This window comes from Lissotriton vulgaris, chromosome 9 (assembly GCF_964263255.1).
Source record: "Lissotriton vulgaris chromosome 9, aLisVul1.2, whole genome shotgun sequence".
Lineage (NCBI taxonomy): Eukaryota > Metazoa > Chordata > Amphibia > Caudata > Salamandridae > Lissotriton > Lissotriton vulgaris.
Genome location: NC_141697.1, coordinates 50,562,090 through 50,580,941, shown reverse-complemented (window position 1 = coordinate 50,580,941; position 18,852 = coordinate 50,562,090). Strand labels below are relative to the sequence as shown.

At 50.1% G+C, this 18,852-nt stretch overlaps 1 long non-coding RNA gene across 1 annotated transcript in view; it reads left to right on the top strand.

Moving 5' to 3' along the window:
- Positions 1–1,565: 1,565 nt before the first annotated feature.
- The window catches only part of LOC147689586 (uncharacterized), a 127,323-nt gene continuing 110,036 nt past the window's right edge, over positions 1,566–18,852 (top strand). The window contains exon 1 of the long non-coding RNA XR_015299870.1: positions 1,566–1,685. This is a non-coding gene — a long non-coding RNA (uncharacterized LOC147689586). The remainder of the gene's footprint in view (positions 1,686–18,852) is intronic.

Here is an 18,852-nt window from a genome sequence, read left to right as displayed (position 1 = left end):
GACCGGTGTCCGGGTACCAAAGGACAGGCATGGCTCGTACTTGCTACTCCTGGCCAGTCCCAACCTATGTCCAGGTGTTATGTTTAAAGGTCCATAAGATCAGGGTATTATTTCGCAGGCCTCAGATTTTCTGTACCAGTCTGATGCATACAGGAAGGGGTTATTGTGGTTCATTGCAAATTGTAATGGGATCAACACGTTTGTGACAGGAGAGCCCAGGACGGGGCCCTGGAGTCCCTGAGAGCGCGCCATCAAGTCCAACACAGTGGCCACGTCCCCCAGGCCCATGTGTGAATAACTGCTCAGAGCAGGTTGTTTATTCCCGTTGTAGGAATTTAGGTCCTGGTTTTCTAACGGATTAAGCGACCACAAATCCCAGATTTCAAAAGAAAAAACCTAGGCTACAGCAACATTTCAGGCTTTGATCTGGGAAAGTTTGCAAGGTTTATAGAACCCTCCCCATGAACGCCTTTATGGATGTCTGGGTCCGAGTCCCCTCAGACTTCCGGCGTAAATTAGTGCACAGAGTTAGATACACAAGGGCAGGTTAACAAGAAAGGGACACATCTGTATAGATGCGTCACTTTTCCTGCGCCACTATTAAAAACCCTTGCGCCACTATGGGTAAGCCATATTTACAATATGGTGCTCCACGGCGCAATGATTGACAGATGCGTCAGAAATTCTGTCGCATCTGTTGACGCAAAAGTCACGCATTGCTGGAGTTGTGCCGCAAGCACAACGCAGCTTCAGCAATGCAGGGGAGGCCTATCCTCATTGTGCTGCGTCACTCCTTGCGTCTGCTTCAAGCAGGCGCAAGAATTTGACGCAGTGGCTTCCTAGAAGTGGCGCAGTGAAATCTTGTAGATTTCACTGCGTCACTTCTACGAGGCTTTTATGCATTGGAACTCCCCTCTGCATACATTACACCTGGCGCAGGTATAATGTGACGCAGGGCTTTACAATGTGATGCATCTCCCTAGATGCGTCATGTTGTAAATGGCCGCATTTTTACGCTGCTGCTACATCACAAAAAATGACTTAATAGCGGCGCAAAAATGACGCAAGGGGCTTGTAAATCTGCCCCTTCATTGCAAGGTCAGTTTGGGTACCCAGGAATTGCCTGCACCACCACTGAGACGGGGGTCTCCAGGGTAAATCAAAGCCTGTAGCTGGCCTGACGCTGCTCTGCACCCCCAGCAATCTAAGAATCACGGTTTAAGCCCTTCCAAACTTCCTCTGGGCCATTGTTTTGAATTGCATTTTGGGAGTTGTAGTCCTGCTTATCCCATTATAAAACAAAGACTAAGCCCCTGGCCTGGATGAGCTACTCACGCATTTACTCGGGGGACGTTTGTTTTGATCGGCCACGCCCCTGAAGTAATTCATTTTGCTGTATGCGTTGTTATAAAAACCATCGATAGTGAATTATTATTTTTCGGGTGTGTCCGAGTGTTGTACGACGCGCAAACGTTCACGGAGTCAACATGGTACAGGATGCTGTGGGCCGCTCCTTGACGCCCTGAAGCTGGCCCCGTGCCCGGCTGGAGCCCTGCCCCAGCCCCGCCCTCCCCAGTGAGCAACTTTTCCTCGTTGAGCAAGAACCGTGAAGGGTGTAGAACAGGACGGATCTCCCAGCCCGCTGCCACCCGGCACCACTCGCCAGCAGCCCGTCTCCGTGCAAGGTAATGAAAAGATGTCATTATTTCCTTAGCGTCCGTCCATTCGACGCCCGGCTCTGCCTGGCATCGCCAAAGCTCTGCCTGGCATCGCCAATGCTCCGCCTGGTACCGCCGACGCGCCGCCTGGTACCTCCGATGCCCCGACTGGACATTAACGTCTTTGTGCCAGGGCCAGGCTGTGCAAAACATAGCTGTTTTATTGTGCTTCAGTTTTGCTGCTGACACACCGTGCAAGGGCCAATCCGACTTTTGCCCCAATCCGAGCTTTTTACACCATGATTGATTGGGTTCTCATTTTGCACTTTTTCCTGCTCGAACAGCAGGAGTGAAGCAAACGCATCTTCCCTTTTTTGAAATACGAAAAATGAGACGTGGCAGGAGGCAAAGTACCTTACGTTTTTTTATGTCCGTTGCGACGTAAGCAGCCAAAATTATTGCGGAACGAGTTTGTTGGGCACCGTAGCAAACTTGCTAGGAGCTGTTACACGCGTGTTTCGTGACGCAACGTGTGTGCATGTACCAGTGCGTGCCCGTGGATGTATCTTAGAAGGTGCGTGAGCTGACCAGTGTCGGATTGGGATCACAATTCGGCCCGGGCACTGACGAAAAAAGTGGCCCACATTCAAGAGGCGTGGCCCATATTTAAGGGGCGTGGCCCACATTCAAGGGGCGTGCCCTTTCATGAAACACCATTTGCACAGACAAGGAATGAAAGTGGGAGGATACTGTTCTTGCACAGGACACAGGGCCAAGGTGACAATGGCCTACATGCTGAGCAACTAAAAAAAATAGCAAGGCCCCTTTTTGTCACAAAATTATTCCAGCCCTCCAGCACAGGAGCACCTGAAAAGCAGCAAAGCCCCTGCTATTACTAACCTACTCAGCCCTCCCCAGACCTTCAGCTCAGGAGCACATGAACAGAGGTAAGGCCCCTGCAATTAGTAAATTAATCAACCCTCCAGGCCTTGGGAAAATGTCCTGGCAGGGGAGCACAAAACACAGCTTTCTGGGTCATCCAAGGTAGCCAGGTAGCCAGGGGGGAGGCTGAGGTGAAGCTGGTGCATGGGAAGTGCCTTCCCAGTGTGTTCTGGCAGTTTGAGTATTTACCATTTACTGTAGTATTACCCTTGTACCTGTGTATGGTACCCTTTTGTAACTTGCACAAGTCACTTTTCTTTTGTAACACACTGTTTGCTACCTCTCACTTTTGTTTGCTTTAGATACTTGCACAAGTGCCACCATTGCCTACGAAACGTTTGTTCTTGTGCTGGAGTGTCTGCCATTGATTGCAGTATTATACCTCTACTTGTATTTTGCACGCTTTTGTAACCTGCACACATATCTCTTTTTCCTCCTGTAATGTATCGTTTGCTCCTCTTGTATTTTGGTTGCTCACTATTGTCACTTTTGATTCATGTAACAACGTTTGCTTTTGTAATTTGTCCACTTATAATTTTCTCCTCATGTATTATTGCTGTTCCTAGTGTGAAGCGCTCTGACACCTTCGGGTAAAGTCCGCGCTATATAAAATCGCATAAATAAATAAATAAAACAAAAAAATTCCAAACATCACCAGGCCCCCCATCACCAGGCAGCAAGACCCATTCTTCCTCGCCCACTATGCCCTGAATGTGAAGGGCTGTGGGCGAGGTGTTAAGACTAACACCGTTTCTGGGCTGCATGGGCGCCAGGGGGCCGAGGTGCAAATGGCTCAAAGGCCTGAGAAACACCTGGCCCCCAGGGAGGCCGATTATTGCAAACAATCACCCCTCCCCAGCCCAGCCTCAGCTTGATTGCTTGGCAGAGTAGGGGTGAAGGAGAGCCCACAGCTGACCATCGCTGTCTGGCCGCACAGCGAGGCTGCTTTCATTTTCTCAGTCTCTGTCTCCGTGCACTCTGTGGGCCGTTTTTTTAGGTCTCGCCTGTCGATGCGCATGCGCATCGAGCAAGCGAGAGTATTGGGACTTATCCACTCTTTATCCACTGCAAGGAATCGTGGCGATTCCTTGCAGTGCCCGTGACTTTTAAGCTCAATGCGCATGCGCATTGAGCTTAAAAGCGCGTGCATGTCCGTCTTGGTTTACCCGCTCCGCCCCCTCCCCTTCCCGCCGTCTCGCATTTCCCCTGCCGCATCAAAGGCTTTCACGGCCGGCCGGCCATGCTTTCAGTTTCACGACCGGCCGGCCGTGTGAATTACATTCCAAAGCCCGCTCTCCCTGCTCCGCCCCCTGCTCCGGCCGAGACGCATTTCTCCTCCCTCCTCCCCCCTTTGGGTCAGGTTACCCTGCTTTCTAGTTATCACTTCCAACTGTTCCCGTGTACTCTTTTGCCACATATCGCTGCCTCTGCCCCCCTCTGTTCTCAGCCCTCTCCTTGCCCTGTTTCCATCGCCCCTTCCTGCTCCGTGTTCCACTCCTATGTGCACACATCTACCATCCCAGCATCCTTCTGTTCTTGTATCCCCTCCTTGCACTGTATTTTAATCCCAACTTCCTGTGTTCCACTCGGTGTGCTCATCTGCCCCCTCACCCCCTCTAGTCATCCCTCTTTTTGCCCTGTTTTCATCACCCCATCTTGCCCCCAGTGTTGCACTTTGTGTACTCATCTGCCATTCCTCGCCTCCCTCTGCTTTCATCCTTTTCCTTGCCTGGTGTTTTCATCGCCCCTTTTTGCCCCCTGAGTTCCACTTCTCTGTGCACACATGTGCCACCCTCTCTTCTCGCCCTCTCCTTGTGTTTTCATCACCCCTTACTGTCATGTTTTCCACTGTTTGCTCATTTGCCACTAACTGCTGCCCCCTGCACCCCTCTGTTCTCACCCCTTCCTGCCCCCTGTTTCCCACTATGTGCCCTGTCTGCCACTCCTCGCGCCCCTGCACAGCTCTGTTCTCTCCCTTCTTCTTGCCATGTATTTTCATCACCCCTTCCTGTCCCGTATTCCACTCCGTGTGCCCATCTGCCGTCCTAGTCATCCCTCTTCTTGCCCAGTGTTTTCATCACCCCTCTCTGCCTTTCCCAATACTCTAAACCCTATAGCTGAAACCTCCGACGTCACCACGCGCTTCTAGTTCCTCCCCAAAGCTAGCTTGGTTTCACGGACGCATTCTGTACTAATATTTTTTTTAAGCGCCTCGCTCCTCACATTGCAATAAACTGTTTGCTGATGAAGTGCTGTGAACGTATTGACGTGTCCGTGTTTTCATGTATGTGCCTAGCATGGCCGCGGTATGTTCCTTTGTGGTCACTGTCCTAATTCCTTAAGTGTTTCCAGCGCATATGGTTTATTGTTTTTGGCGATAGTGTGAATTTTGTGACGGGCAGTCCCCTCCATGGTGCTCGTGTTTTGCTGTTAGGTTTCGCAACCTTACCCCCTCACGTGTGTCTGGTTACAGCTGAAATGTCGTCATCGAGTTGGCGGGATGACTGGGCGTGTGAAGTGACCTACAGGTCACTAGGTCGAGTCCCTGCAGGGCCGACACAGCCCTTCATTCTCCCGAAGCCATTAGTTGAGCTCTATTAAATTGGTGTAATAGGTGACGCCTTTTCAGCACAGCGCTTAGGAGTTACAGTCTCTGTGCATATGAGCTGTAAGCTGAAACCTCCGACGTCACCACGCGCTTCTAGTTCCTCCCCAAAGCTAGCTTGGTTTCACGGACGCATTCTGTACTAATATTTTTTTTTAAGCGCCTCGCTCCTCACATTGCAATAAACTGTTTGCTGATGAAGTGCTGTGAACGTATTGACGTGTCCGTGTTTTCATGTATGTGCCTAGCATGGCCGCGGTATGTTCCTTTGTGGTCACTGTCCTAATTCCTTAAGTGTTTCCAGCGCACCCTCACCCACACTCACCCTCACTCACCCTCAACGCCTCACCCTCACTCACCCTCAACACCTCACACTCACTCACCCTCACCCTCTCTCACCCTCTACCCTCACTCACCCTCAATACCTCACCCTCACCCTCACTCACCCTCACCCTCACTCACCCTCACTCACCCTCACCCTCACTCACCCTCACCCTCACTCACTCTCACCCTCACTCACCCTCACTCTCACCCTCACTCACCCTCACTCACCCTCACTCACCCTCACTCTCACTCACCCTCAACCCCTCACCCTCACTCACCCTCAACCCCTCACTCACCCTCACTCACCCTCACCCACCCTCACCCTCACTCACCCTCACTCACCCTCAACACCTCACCCTCACACAGTGCAATAGGTCTCGGAGCATTTGAGTTAGAGCTTTTAGAAATGTTTATGGCTTTTTTATTTTTAATTCTTTAGCATTGGCTACAGGAAACAAAAATGCGAAAGATTTACAAAAAAACCCATAAACAATTCTAAAAGCACTAACTCTAATGCTGCGAGACCTATTGCATTTCCAATGCTTGTTTCTCCCCTTTCCTAGTCCACTCTCTGTGGACTGGGACAGGGGAGAAGAAAAACGGCCCACAGAGGGCACTGAGGCACCGGCCCTTCGGCCCATTCCCGAATGCCCGCCTTGCCAATCCGCCCCTGGAGCTGACTGTGTATCCAGTGCGTGTCCTTCCTGGGTGACCCTATGGGGTGCATAAGCTGGCTGTAACCACTGCGGGTTGCTGTCCTGTCCCTCCTGGGTAGATCCTATAGATTACAGAGTGTATACGCTGGCTGACTATGCCCATAGGTTGCCATCCATCCCTTCTGGGTGGACCCTATGGGGTGCATAAGCTGGTTGTATCCACTGCATGCCCACTGGTTCCTGTCCATCCTCTGTGGAGCATATAGAGTGTATGTGCTATCTACCTATATCCAGTGCATGTCCACGGGTTGCTGTCCTGTCCCTCCAGGGTGGAGCCTATAGACTACAGAGTGTATACGCTGGCTGACTATATCCAGTGCATGCCCATAGGTTGCCATCCATCCCTTCTGAGTGGACCCATTGAGTGCATAAGTTGGTTGTATCCAGTGCATGCCCATAGGTTGCTGTCCAGTCCCTCCAGGGTGGAGCCTATAGAGTGCATAAGCTGGTTGTGATCACTGTGTGCCTGTGGGTTGCTGTCCTTCCTCTGTGGAGCCTATAGAGTGTATGTGTTGTCTACCTATATCCAGGACATGCCCACTGGTTGCTGTCCTGTCACTCCTGGGCGAACCCAGGGAGCGCATAAGCCGGTTGTATCCAGTGCATGCCAATAGGTTGCTGTCCTGTCCCTCCAGGGTGGAGCCTATGGGGTGCATAAGCTGGCTGTACTCACTGCGTGCCTGCGGGTTGCCGTCCTGTCCCTCCATGGTGGAGCCTATGGGGTGCAATAGCTGGCTGTACTCACTGCGTGCCTGCGGGTTGCCGCCCTGTCCCTCCATGGTGGAGCCTATGGTCTGCATAAGCTGGCTGTATCCAGTGCTTGCCTGCGGGTTGCCGTCCTGTCCCTCCTGGGTGGACCCTATGGGGTGCAAAAGCTGGCTGTATCCAGTGCATGCCCACGGGTTGCTGTCCTGTCCCTCCTGGGTGGACCCTATAGGGTGCATAAGCTGGCTGTATCCAGTGCGTGCCTGCGGGTTGCCGTCCTGTCCCTCCATGATGGACCCTATGGGGTGCATAAGCTGGCTGTACTCACTGCGTGCCTGCGGGCTGCCGTCCTGTCCCTCCTGGGTGGACCCTATGGGGTGCATAAGCTGGCTGTATCCAGTGCATGCCCACGGGTTGCTGTCCTGTCCCTCCTGGGTGGACCCTATGGGGTGCAAAAGCTGGCTGTAATCACTGCGTGTCTGCGGGTTGCTGTCCTGTCCCTCCTGGGTGGAGCCTATGGGGTGCATAAGCTGGCTGTAATCACTGCATGCCCACGGGTTGCTGTCCTGTCCCTCCTGGGTGGAGCCTATGGTCTGCATAAGCTGGCTGTATCCAGTGCTTGCCCACGGGTTGCTGTCCTGTCCCTCCTGGGTGGACCCTATGGGGTGCAAAAGCTGGCTGTAATCACTGCGTGCCTGCGGGTTGCTGACCTGTCCCTCCTGGGTGGAGCCTATGGTCTGCATAAGCTGGCTGTAATCACTGCATGCCTGCAGGTTGCTGTCCTGTCCCTTCTGGGTGGATTGGTGTCAGTACAACGCGGATTTTTACAACACATTCCGTTACATCGGAATTTTTACAACGCAGGATCCATTACATCGGATGCCATTACAACGCATGGCATTACATAGCAAATGCTATTACAACGCATGGCATTACATCGTAAGTATAGGTAAGTATACCTTTTTTTTAAAAACGTAATTAAGTTAATTTTATTAATTTAATTTAATTAATTAAATTAAAATACATTTTAAAATAGTAATTAATTTAATTTAATAAAATAAAATCTATTTATTTAATTTAATCTTAATAAAAATTGTAATTAATTTAATTAAATTAATATAATGAAATTAATTTAATTTAAATATTTTTTAAAATGTAATTTAATTTAATTTAATTAAATAAATTAAATAAATTATTAAATTAAATAAATTAAAATAATACATTTAATTTAATTAATTTAATTAAAAAATGTAATTAATATAATATAATTAATGTAATTTAATAAATAATTTTTAATTAATTTAAAAATGGTAAATATAATTTAATTAGCCCTAAACAAAAACCTACCCCTACCCCTAAACCCTAAAAACACCCCTGTACCCCAAAACCCAAACCCTGCCCTAAAACCTAAAAACACCCCTGTACCCCAAAACCCAAACCCTGCCCTAAAACCTAAAAACAGCCCTGTACCCCAAAACCCAAACCCTGCCCTAAAACCTAAAAACACCCCTGTACCCTAAAACCCAAACCCTGCCCTAAAACCTAAAAACACCCCTGTACCCCAAAACCCAAACCCTGCCCTAAAACCTAAAAACACCCCTGTACCCCAAAACCCAAACCCAGCCCTAAAACCTAAACCCCCCCCTGTACCCCAAAACCCAAACCCTGCCCTAAAACCTAAAAACACCCCTGTACCCCAAAACCCAAACCCTGCCCTAAAACCTAAAAACACCCCTGTACCCCAAAACCCAAACCCTGCCCTAAAACCTAAAAACACCCCTGTACCCCAAAACCCAAACCCTGCCCTAAAACCTAAAAACACCCCTGTACCCCAAAACCCAAACCCTGCCATAAAACCTAAAAACACCCCTGTACCCCAAAACCCAAACCCTGCCCTAAAACCTAAAAACACCCCTGTACCCCAAAACCCAAACCCAGCCCTAAAACCTAAAAACCCCCCTGTACCCCAAAACCCAAACCCTGCCCTAAAACCTAAAAACACCCCTGTACCCCAAAACCCAAACCCTGCCCTAAAACCTAAAAACACCCCTGTACCCCAAAACCCAAACCCAGCCCTAAAACCTAAAAACCTCCCTGTACCCCAAAACCCAAACCCTGCCCTAAAACCTAAAAACACCCCTGTACCCCAAAACCCAAACCCTGCCCTAAAACCTAAAAACACCCCTGTACCCCAAAACCCAAACCCTGCCCTAAAACCTAAAAACACCCCTGTACCCCAAAACCCAAACCCTGCCCTAAAACCTAAAAACACCCCTGTACCCCAAAACCCAAACCCAGCCCTAAAACCTAAAAATACCCCTGTACCCCAAAACCCAAACCCTGCCCTAAAACCTAAAAATACCCATACACCCCAAAACATATACCTCAGTACCCCAAAACATATACTCCTATACTCATACTTATTTAAAAAATTACTTAAATTAATATATTTAATTTATAATATTAAAAAACATAAATAAATTAATTTATTTAAAATTAATAATGATTAAATTAATTATATAATATTAAAAAAAATAAAAAAAAATTTATATACTTACCAATACTTACGATGTAATGGTATGCGTTGTAATAGCATCTGCTATGTAATATCCTGCGTTGTAATGGCATCCGATGTAATGGAACCAGCGTTGTAAAAGCTCCGTTGTAACAGCATTACGACGTAAAAGTTGCATTGTAACAGTGAAATACCCTTCTGGGTGGACCCATGGGGTGCATAAGCTGGCTGTATCCAGTGCGTGCCTGTGGGTTGCCGTACTGTCCCTCCTGGGTGGACCCTATGGGGTGCATAAGCTGGCTGTATCCAGTGCATGCCCACGGGTTGCTGTCCTGTCCCTCCTGGGTGGACCCTATGGGGTGCATAAGCTGGCTGTAATCACTGCATGCCCACGGGTTGCTGTCCTGTCCCTCCTGGGTGGACCCTATGGGGTGCATAAGCTGGCTGTAATCACTGCATGCCCACGGGTTGCTGTCCTGTCCCTCCTGGGTGGACCCTATGGGGTGCATAAGCTGGCTGTAATCACTGCATGCCCACGAGTTTCTGTCCTGTCCCTCCTGGGTGGACCCTATGGGGTGCATAAGCTGGCTGTAATCACTGCGTGCCCGCAGGTTGCTGTCCTGTCCCTCCTGGGTGGACCCTTGGGGTGCATAAGCTGGCTGTATCCAGTGCGTGCCTGTGGGTTGCCGTACTGTCCCTCCTGGGTGGACCCTATGGAGTGCATAAGCTGGCTGTATCCAGTGCATGCCCACGGGTTGCTGTCCTGTCCCTCCTGGGTGGACCCTATGGGGTGCATAAGCTGGCTGTAATCACTGCATGCCCACGGGTTGCTGTCCTGTCCCTCCTGGGTGGACCCTATGGGGTGCATAAGCTGGCTGTAATCACTGCATGCCCACGGGTTGCTGTCCTGTCCCTCCTGGGTGGACCCTATGGGGTGCATAAGCTGGCTGGTCCTGTCCCTCCTGGGTGGACCCTATGGGGTGCATAAGCTGGCTGTAATCACTGCGTGCCTGCGGGTTGCTGTCCTGTCCCTCCTGGGTGGACCCTATGGGGTGCATAAGCTGGCTGTAATCACTGCATGCCCACGGGTTGCTGTCCTGTCCCTCCTGGGTGGACCCTATGGGGTGCATAAGCTGGCTGTAATCACTGCATGCCCACGGGTTGCTGTCCTGTCCCTCCTGGGTGGACCCTATGGGGTGCACAAGCTGGCTGTAATCACTGCGTGCCCACGGGTTGCTGTCCTGTCCCTCCTGGGTGGACCCTATGGGGTGCATAAGCTGGCTGTATCCAGTGCATGCCCATAGGTTGCTGTCCTGTCCCTCCTAGGTGGACCCTATGGGGTGCATAAGCTGGCTGTATCCAGTGCATGCCCATGGGTTACTGTCCTGTCCCTCCTGGGTGGACCCTATGGGGTGCATAAGCTGGCTGTAATCACTGCATGCCTGCCGGTTGCTGTCCTGTCCCTCCTGGGTGGACCCTATGGGGTGCATAAGCTGGCTGTAATCACTGCGTGCCTGCGGGTTGCTGTCCTGTCCCTCCTAGGTGGACCCTATGGGGTGCATAAGCTGGCTGTATCCAGTTCATGCCCACGGGTTGCTGTCCTGTCACTCCTGGGTGGACCCTATGGGGTGCATAAGCTGGCTGTATCCAGTGCATGCCAACGGGTTGCTCTCCTGTCCCTCCTGGGTGGACCCTATGGGGTGCATAAGCTGGCTGTAATCACTGCATGCCTGCGGGTTGCTGTCCTGTCCCTCCTGGGTTGAGCCTATGGGGTGCATAAGCTGGCTGTATCTAGTGCATGTCCACGGGTTGCTGTCCTGTCCCTCCTAGGTGGACCCTATGGGTTGCATAAGCTGGCTGTATCCAGTGCATGCCCATAGGTTGCTGTCCTGTCCCTCCAGGGTGGAGCCTATAGGGTGCATAAGCTGGCTGTAATCACTGCTTGCCTGTGGGTTGCCGTCCTGTCCCTCCTAGGTGGACCCTATGGGGTGCATAAGCTGGCTGTATCCAGTGCATGCCCATGGGTTACTGTCCTGTCCCTCCTGGGTGGACCCTATGGGGTGCATAAGCTGGCTGTAATCCCTGCATGCCTGCGGGTTGCTGTCCTGTCCCTCCTGGGTGGACCCTATGGGGTGCATAAGCTGGCTGTAATCACTGCGTGCCTGCGGGTTGCTGTCCTGTCCCTCCTAGGTGGACCCTATGGGGTGCATAAGCTGGCTGTATCCAGTTCATGCCCACGGGTTGCTGTCCTGTCACTCCTGGGTGGACCCTATGGGGTGCATAAGCTGGCTGTATCCAGTGCATGCCAACGGGTTGCTCTCCTGTCCCTCCTGGGTGGACCCTATGGGGTGCATAAGCTGGCTGTAATCACTGCATGCCTGCGGGTTGCTGTCCTGTCCCTCCTGGGTTGAGCCTATGGGGTGCATAAGCTGGCTGTATCTAGTGCATGTCCACGGGTTGCTGTCCTGTCCCTCCTAGGTGGACCCTATGGGTTGCATAAGCTGGCTGTATCCAGTGCATGCCCACGGGTTGCTGTCCTGTCCCTCCTAGGTGGACCCTATGGGTTGCATAAGCTGGCTGTATCCAGTGCATGCCCACGGGTTGCTGTCCTGTCCCTCCATGGTGGAACCTAGACATAGTTTACTCTGGCTGCCTTAACCACTTGCCACCGGTGGTTTGCCTTTCCCACGCGAGTGGGGTCTGTACCTCCTGTGCGGCCTGTGATTTGCACCCTAGGAGCGGCAGACTCCAGCTCTGAGATCACATGACATGCCTGGCTGTAGAGAGTGCATGCATGTGTTTCATTGAGTTCTTGGTGCAGGAGGTGTGTGTTAGGGCATCTGCCATCATTGCCTTTATCAGTGCATGTCATGTGCATCTTCTCTGCTGCTCCTGGGTGGACCTATAAGGAATATGAGCTGCCTGTCTATATCTGTGCATGATGTGGGCCTCTTCTCTACCTCTCCTGGGTGGACCCTATAGGCTCTATGAGCTGCCTGTCTATATCTGTGCATGATGTGGGCCTCTTCTCTACCTCTCCTGGGTGGACCCTATAGGCTCTATGAGCTGCCTGTCTATATCTGTGCACAATGTGTGTTCTCTGTCACTCCTGGATGGACATGGGGGTGTCTGAATCCAGTGCATGCCGAGGGCTGCTTCTCTGCTGCTCCTGGGTGCACATATAGGGAATATGAGCTGCCTGTATATATCTGTGCATGATGTGGCCTCTTCTCTACCTCTCCTGGGTGGACCCTATAGGCTCTATGAGCTGCCTGTCTATATCTGTGCATGATGTGGGCCTCTTCTCTACCTCTCCTGGGTGGACCCTATAGGCTCTATGAGCTGCCTGTCTATATCTGTGCATGATGTGGGCCTCTTCTCTACCTCTCCTGGGTGGACCCTATAGGCTCTATGAGCTGCCTGTCTATATCTGTGCACAATGTGTGTTCTCTGTCACTCCTGGATGGACATGGGGGTGTCTGAATCCAGTGCATGCCGAGGGCTGCTTCTCTGCTGCTCCTGGGTGCACATATAGGGAATATGAGCTGCCTGTATATATCTGTGCATGATGTGGCCTCTTCTCTGCCACTCTTGGGTGGACCCTATAGGGTCTATGAGCTGCCTGACTATATTTGGTGCAGGCTGCTGGGCTGCTGCCCCTGGGTGGACAGATTAGGGCCTATAAGCTGGCTGCCTCCAGTGCATTCTGTGGCTGCTTCTCTGTTGCTCCTGTGAGGACCTATAAGGGCCTATAAGCTGGCTGCCTCCAGTGCATTCCATGGGCTGCTTCTCTGCTGCTCCTGGGTCGCCCATATGTTGCTTATATGCTGACTACTTCTATCCATGCATGTGCTGGGCTCGTTCTCTGCTATTACTGGGTGGACCCTTTAGGGCAACTGTTCTTAAACTGGGGTCCACAACGTCTGCTCAGGGGTCCCCAACTGGTTAGAAAATGAAACAATAGCAAATTATTGTATTGTATATCTGTACAGAAAAAGCATCAATGAGACTATTAAAACACTCTGTAAATGTGTAGAAATTTGGACTTGGAGTCTTAGAAACGTAAGTTGGTAAATTAAGCATCAAACAGAATAGAATGACCCCAACTGAAGTGCTGGAATGCACCCACGAAGAGCATAAATGAAAGAGCAAAAAAGACAAAGTCATGTTTTGACTTGGCCCTTCCTGCAGGGTCAGCCCAAACGTTTTGCCTTCTATTTTTCCTGAATTCGTTTTTGTTGGCCTTAGGACTCTGTGCACTTTACCCCTGCTAACCAGTGCTAAAGTAGTTGTACTCACTCTCTAAAACATGGTACCATTGTCTTACACCTGATTTGCACATTTAATCTACCTATAAGTCCCTTACAAATTGGTATACTATAAACCCAGGGCCTGTAAATTAAATACTAGTAGTGGGCCTACAGCACGATTGTGCCAACCACTTCAGTAGCCCTTTAAAACATGCCCCAGATGTTCCATTGCAGCCTGAATGCAGTTTAAACGGCCAATTTGCCTTGGCAAAATAAACCCATTTCTAAGCCTTAAACTCTCCTTTTATTACATGTGTCACCCCTAAAGTTAGGCCCTTGTTAACCGATAAGGCAGGGTGCATTGTACTTAAAAGGTTGGACATGGTCTCAAGTTTTACTGGTCCTGGTAGTGAAAAACTCCAATTGTGTTTCACTACTGTGAGGCCCACCTCTCTCATAAGATAACATTGGGTTGCATGATTACATTTAATATGTGCTAACTTTTGATTGGGAACAGGTAGAGGTTTCATGTTTGGTGGCTGAGAGACTGACTGTAATTTTGAATCCTATTTAGCCGTAGTCGGGTTTTAAGTTGCATGTTTGAAAATGCTACTGTTAGAAAGTTGGTATTTTCCTGCTCTAGCTATTTATGACCTGTAGCCAGTTCCTGGTTCACATGACTGGATGACGTAGGCAGCTGGACATTGTATATTCCTTCAAGACAGCCACACAATAAAGGGATAAGGTGTGCCAGAATGGGCAATTTCTGGAAGCCCAGGAGGCGGAGGTGGGTACAGCCCTATTTGGAAATCAAAAGGCTGTGCCCTGCCTTCACTCAAATAACTTCACACTAGTTCGTTGTGTCTACAGTCAGGCTGGAAATTCCAAGCACTCCAAAGAGAATCTGTAGAAACATCTGTTTTCTCCATAGAAGGCAGCAGGGTCAAAAATAGGTCATTTAGACCCATTCTTTAGTTCACTTTCTGGAGCTACGGAAGAACTGTCAGAGGACTACCTGCTTCTGTGGTCTGCTGTGAACTTCAGAAGATTACTTTGCTGCACTAGGAAGGGCTACCCTGCTTCGTGAAGCCTGCCATAAACCCTCAGAGGCCAGCACTACAGTGTGAGCCCTGTTCCACTGTTTGAACTCAGGACAACTAGAGTGACTCCAACAGCTTGTTGACTGGGCTCCTGATCAGAGCCTCAGGGAGAGAAAAGTTTCCACCCATTCTGAACTCGGAGCTTGACCCCGAGTGAGTCCTGACCCTCCGTGTGGTGCCTCACCAGTTCTGGACCCTTGAAGGGGTGGTAAAAGTGCCTAGATAGCCAAAATCCACAACTTGCTACAGATTTTTTTTTGGCAAGAAAGTGCTCTGAGAACCGAAAGGAGACCGAGACCTTACTGCTTGATGCAACACCGATCACCTAACTTCGAGGCATCTCCCTGTTATATTCTTCTCCGCAGCAGCAAATCCTGTTCATCGATCTTTCACAGAAGGGGTATCCAGCCTTGTGGAGTCCTCTTTGGGTGATGCTTGCAGCTACAACGCACTGTCAAAATCTTCACTGCAACTTCATCCAGCAGCTCCCAGACAAAGACGACACCTCCTCAGACACCACATGCAGCCTTGCCCCACTGAACTGTACATTTCATACATTTTTTTTCACCACATTTCTTCTAAGTTCAAAGGTAAGCACTGACCAGACCTGCGCTCCATTGTGGTCACTATATTTTTCGACTTTGACCCTGTATCGTGCGACTAGGTGTCCACTGCTGGCCCTTTGATCTTTTAGGCACCATTTCCTACCCTAAACTTTAAAAATTCATAACTTAGGTTCTGCTGATTGGAGTTTAGTCATTTTGGTGTCAAATAATTTACTAAATGTACTCTATTTTCTAAATTATACACTGGGCCTCAGGGACATCCCAATCTGTTGGAGCTGCAACATGGACAAAGGGGACTTAGAACACCTCATCTTTCTGTGCCCAACACTCAAGGGGTTTTGGGATAGGGTGTTTGACTTCATAGATAACACGTTCAAATGCAATATTGTAAGAGACTTTGCTTCCTGCACCACGGCATTCATCCGAACTGATCTCCCCTCAGAGGATGACAGAGAGCTAATGGACCTACTCCTAACAGCGGCAATAAAACTAGTCCTTACGAACTGGAAAGACTCCACCAAAGCTACATACAAAGGATGGCTCAACTGGGTCACCCACCTTAGAGGAGCGGACAGTCTGGCGCTACAATACTCGCCCTGGAAAGCGACCTCCAGGGGCCTGTGGGAAACCCTGGACAAAAACCTGATCCCGCATGAACCACCATAATGAACCCGACAACGCAAACTGGAATCTAGACCAAAGAGCACGCTGGTGAGACAGAACGTGACCGGACAACCCGAACTATATTGTTTGATTTACTGCAGTTCTATCCTTCTCCTACTCTTATTCCTACTTTCTCTTTTCCTCCTCTCCTCTATCCTTTATCCTACCATCAACCTATAACCAGCACAAGGGAACCCTTCCGAAAATCTACACTATTAACTGCATACTTTGTACCCTCAGGGGCAGGAAACCCATATAACAACTTTTGTTTTTGATGAATTTATATAAAATCACAAAAAAAAGAAAAATTAGATTTTTCTTGTTACGTTTTCACTTTATTACTGTAATTGTGCTTCATAAGTACTTTACACGTTGTCTCCAAGTTAAACCTGACTGCTTTTGTGCCAAGCTCCCACACGTTTAAGCACAGATTAATTTAAATGACTTTAGTGGTTTACCCTGATGGGATTGGGGCTGTTGCTTGAACAGGGTTTCCATCCCACTCAACCAACAACCACATTTCTCACAGTGATCTGCTGGAGGCTAGCATGCCATATCACCTTTTAGAACTCACATAACATTTTGAAACACTCCAATGTAACATATTTTTTGTTTGTGAATCAGGTAAAATATTTCATAATTTGTATATTTTTTCAATGTATATTTGCTTTTGTATTTTTTATTTTTCTGAGGCACAGATTGTAGAACTTGCTTTGGGGGGGTCCTTTGTTTCCAATAGTGATTCAGTGTGCGCCCACAGCAGTCAAGATTAAGACCTGCTGCTATAGGGAGTGTGAGTTGGCTCCCTATATCAGTGCATGCCATGGGCTCCTTCTATATCGCTCCTGCGAGGAGTCTTTAGGGTGTATGAGCCGGCTCCTTGTAGCCAGTGCATGCAGTGGACTGATTTTCTGTCGCCCATTGGAGGACTCCATTGGGGTCGTGCCCCAGATGACTATACCCAGTGTTTACCATGGGCTGATCCTCTTCAGCTCCTGGGTGGACCCTCTAGCGTGTATTAGCTGGCTGCTTGGATCCAGTGCGTGCCGTGGGCTGCTTCTATGCTGCCCCTGAGCGGACCCTATAGGGCCGGGATAATCAAAGTATGGTCCGGAGGCCGTATACGGCCCTCCTGACCTTTACAGGTGGCCCTCCTGACATTTACAGGGGGCCCTCCTGACCTTTACAGGTGGCCCTCCTGACCTTTAAAGACGGCCCTCCTGACCTTCACTGGCGGTCCTCCCGAACTTTACAGGCGGCCTTCCCGACCTTTACAGGCAGCCCTCCCGACCTTTACAGGTGGCCCTCCCGACCTTTACAGTCGGCCCTCCCGACCATTAAAAGCGGCCCTCCATACTTTACAGACGGCCCTCCTGATCTTTACATGCGGCCCTCCTGACCTTTACATGCGGCCCTCCTGACCTTTACAGGCGGCCCTCCCGACCTTTAGAGGCGGCCCTCCCGACCTTTACAGACAGCCCTCCCGACCTTTACAGGCGGTCCTCTTGACCTTTACAGGCGGTCCTCCTGACCTTTACAGGCGGCCCTCCTGACCTTTACAGACGGCCCTCCTGACCTTTACAGGTGGCCTTCCTGACCTTTACAGACGGCCCTCCCGAACTTTACAGGCGGCCCTCCTGACCTTTACATGCAGCCCTCCCGACCTTTACAGGTGGCCCGCCCGACCTTTACAGTCGGCCCTCCAGACCATTAAAGGCAGCCCTCCATACTTTACAGACGGCCCTCCTGATCTTTACATGCGGCCCTCCTGACCTTTACAGGCGGCCCTCCCGACCTTTAGAGGCGGCCCTCCCGACCTTTACAGACAGCCCTCCTGACCTTTACAGGCGGCCCTCTTGACCTTTACAGGCGGCCCTCCTGACCTTTACAGGCGGCCCTCCTGACCTTTACAGACGGCCCTCCTGACCTTTACAGGTGGCCTTCCTGACCTTTACAGATGGCCCTCCTGACCTTTACAGGCGGCCCTCCTGACCTTTACAGACGACCCTCCTGACCTTTACAGACGGCCCTCCCGAACTTTACAGGCGGCCCTCCCGACCTTTACAGGCAGCCCTCCCGACCTTTACAGGTGGCCCTCCCGACCTTTACAGTCGGCCCTCCCGACCATTAAAGGCGGCCCTCCATACTTTACAGACGGCCCTCCTGATCTTTACATGCGGCCCTCCTGACCTTTACATGCGGCCCTCCTGACCTTTACAGGCGGCCCTCCCGACCTTTAGAGGTGGCCCTCCCGACCTTTACAGACAGCCCTCCCGACCTTTACAGGCGGCCCTCTTGACCTTCAGAGGCGGCCCTCCCGACCTTTACAGACAGCCCTCCCGACCTTTACAGGTGGCCTTCCTGACCTTTACAGACAGCCCTCCCGACCTTTACAGGCGTCCCTCCTGACCTTTACAGACGGCCCTCCTGACCTTTACAGACGGGTCTCAGGTCAACAGTAGCAAAGGTTTGCTGTTTACTGACTCAAGTCTAATATTAAAAAGATGTTAAATAAACTGGCAAGCATTTATTTAAAGGCTAATTAAAGTTAAAGAAAAAAAGAAGTAGGGTGTCCTGCACCGCTTAACTTTAGGAACACCTTCATTTTTAGAGATGCCTTGCAGCAAAAGTGTAAAATTATGATCCAGTCTCTTCAAAATTCAAAAAGTGTATCTGATTAATATGCAGAACTGGTTTCCCTTAGTACGTCAGAATATATCAATGCATTGAAGTATTTTTTAAAAGCGATTCTTTTCATGCCGATAGTGAACAAAGACACGTCCGTTATGGGTGGCCTGGGTTCCTATT